Source organism: Carlito syrichta, unplaced genomic scaffold, assembly GCF_000164805.1.
Source record: "Carlito syrichta isolate Samal-C Ts95f unplaced genomic scaffold, Tarsius_syrichta-2.0.1 Scaffold290401, whole genome shotgun sequence".
In the NCBI taxonomy this organism is placed as follows: Eukaryota; Metazoa; Chordata; class Mammalia; order Primates; family Tarsiidae; genus Carlito; species Carlito syrichta.
This window is the reverse complement of record NW_007234497.1, coordinates 88,628-91,754: the sequence shown is the minus strand read 5'-3', so window position 1 is coordinate 91,754 and position 3,127 is coordinate 88,628. Positions and strand designations below refer to the sequence as shown.

Genomic DNA, 3,127 nt, shown 5'->3' with positions numbered 1-3,127 from the left:
CAGCAAAACCCTCTATCTGGAGCATTTCAGAGGGGTATATGTTTATCAGAATATCCACCTATTCTAGGGCTAACTTCATTTTCTTTGGTTTTTCTTGAGAAAACATTTGTGAAAATATCTAATTATGAATACAAACTATTTCCTGTGAGTTATCTGTGATGTTTGCACTAGTTTTCCCCTAGATATTTATATAGCCAAGATGTTTGAAAACTTGGGTCCTATCTTCTCTGACATAAGCAATTTTCTATGAAACCTTCCATGTTAACCTGTAGTACCTGATTCTCAAACCTAATACAAATCTAGCTTATTATTTTCTCCCACACAATGTCTTTGACTCTAGCTGTTTTACTGTTAGTCTCAAATTATACACTTTATTCTCCTAACCATGGGCCCCACTTCCCACACAATGAGGGCAAACCACAGAGTAGCAGAGAGGAAAGAACATTGCTTTTCCTCCATGGATGCTTTCCATCACTTTCCATCTCTCTGCTCTATGGATACTATTTTGTGTTGGGAAAATAGTAGTGTTCACAATTTGGTCTCCTGGATTTAATTTATAACTACTTCATATTGGTGACTTAAAAACAAAAACCTCAAAGAAACAAAATGGCAAGCCCTAAATGCCTGTTTTTCTTCTTTTTTGGCCCAAGTGGGTACCCGAGGCTCAGTTCACATACATCGAGTTACCAAAATGCTGCCTTGTATACATTTTTGAAAGACAGAGATGAGTTTGTAATGTTTTACAGACCTGATTCAGAGCTCTATCTAGTTTTTCTTTATTTTTTATTTTTTACAAGACTTAAAGTACATTTTTTTTTTTTTTTTGAGTTAAGTTGGAGTCTCACTCTGTCGCCCAGACTGGAGTGCAGTGGCCGCTCCCGGCAACCGCAGCCTCCGCCTGCTGGGCTCCGGCGATCCTTCCGCCTCAGCCTTCCGAGTAGCCGGAACTACAGGCACGCGCTACCATGCCCGGTTGACTTTTGATTTATTGTAGAGATGAGGTCTCGCTGCCCAGGCTGGTCTGGAACCCGCGGGCTCAGGCAATCCACTCACCTCAGCCTCCCAAAGGTGCGGGATTACAGGCTGAGCCACCGAGCCCGGCTAAAGTACATTTTTAATTGATCTCAGACAAAAACTACTCGGGGTCGTCAGTAATCACTTTAGCCCATCATCTGCTGGACCTATATCCTAAACAGCCTCGAGGAACTGGGTTAACCGGTTATTTTCACTATTTCGTATCATCCATAGTATTAGAAAAAACAAGGCGTTATTGTATCAGTGAGGTTAAAAGCACAGCTGGCAACAGCATCCAGTCTCTTATATCCCATATTTTTTCTTCAGCTCTTCTATTTTGTTGATGCAAGCTTTCATGGCATCTTTCTTGGTAGTCTCTTTCAGTTAATTCCAGGCATCCCACTTGGCCTTACCCTTGAGGTCCAACATCCCGGGTCGATCTGTATTTACATCGCCCACAGTTGCTTGTTTGTAGTGCCCACAGATAAACAGCATCTCGTCGTCATCTGCTGGCTTGGTCTTAAGGCACTTAACTTCCTCTGCAGCCTTCTCAGACTCAGCCTGAGACATCCTGGCCATGTTGCCTAGTTTTTCTTTTAGGTAGTCAATCTGTTATATCTGTGATGAAAACAGGCACTGTGTGTATAAGTAAATTCAGAACCAGAAACAAAGAAAATATCAAGATTCCAATAACTCAAGAGAACCCAGCAGATTCTGCCTTTTACCTTCTCATCTCTATACCTCCAGATCACTAATGATCATAAAAGTGATTGAAGCCCTGAACTGATTTTATCATAAAGCCGGTCCTCTTTGTGGGTGCTTTGGTTCTGGAGACAAGAATTATGAGATCAGATAAAGCAATGTGGAGGACTGAAAGTTGGCTGGAATGATGCTCGGGGCACAGTTTATGCTGTTGGAGCATTTCCTGCATGCCCTTTGAAACCTCTGAACTCAGCTTTCAAAGTGAGAGCCAACTTATTCTGTCTTTCCACTGAACACATATATTTGCTGCTTATCATCTTTTTTTTTGGCATCCCCATCCTTGATTGATTTAGCCAGCATTGATTTATCAAAGCAAAAAGCATTGCTCTGACTGAGTCATAAGTTACACTTTTACCCTGCATTACCCGGCCCTGTAGAAATGAAAGCATAAAAATAATGGAGGTTTTGTGAACAGGTCTATACACACACATATCTTTCTCTTTGCTTCATTCATCATGCTTTTGCTACTTCCACTGTTTCTCTCCCAACTCTTGCTCACTCCCACTTATAGTAGTTGATTAGAGAGTTATATTTTCTCATGAGCCAATGGGTGATTTTTCAAGTTGACCCTGTTAACATCAGTTACAAATGTTTGTTTTTCAGAAGTTCCTCTTTTCAAAACTTTGTTTTAGGTCAGAAAATTTATTTCTCTTTAGAGAGCCAGTGTGGCAAGAGGAAACCAAAGCTGAACTCTGGGTGTGTGTTTGTACTAATTTGCTATACAATCAAATATGGATATAGGTCAATAAAAGTTGTTCTTTGATCTGTTGCTACAAAGGATTCATTATAAATACATTACTGGATAAGAGGGTTACAACTTTGTAACTGGCCCTTACAAACATTGCCCTGTGTTATCTTTTAGCACGTGCAAGAAGTAATACATCTGGCTTCAGTCTGCCTGTGTTTTACTTTGATTTATTTTTTAAATAATTACCCACCAGTTGGAGGACCAAACTTCACCTGTACATACATTACTTGTGTACCTAATTCTGACTTGTACCCCACATCTTTATAATAAAATAAAGTAAAAAATAAAATAAAATACCTATCCACAGTATACTTTCATTTTGAGTGTCCTCATAGAGGGATAGCACTCAAGCAGAGAAATAGCCTTAAAACGATAAAATAACAGCAACAAAAAGGTAGTAACAAGGCCAACGAAACCAAACAAGGCCAATGTTTCTATAGATAAGCATTTGAGTTAATACTTGCTATTATGTGTCTAGCACTAGTCAAAGCATTGTAAAGAATGCAGAAGGACATAATCAATGACCCTAAAATGTTTGCACTCCTGTTAAGGGAATGAAGGTATCCAAGTGAATCTGATTCACTAAAATGGTAATAAAGAATT

At 39.5% G+C, this 3,127-nt stretch overlaps 1 pseudogene; it reads right to left on the bottom strand.

Annotated features, from left to right (window-relative positions):
- Positions 1 to 1,317: 1,317 nt before the first annotated feature.
- Positions 1,318 to 1,592, bottom strand: LOC103256599 (annotated as a pseudogene).
- Between the last annotated feature and the right edge of the window lie 1,535 nt (positions 1,593 to 3,127).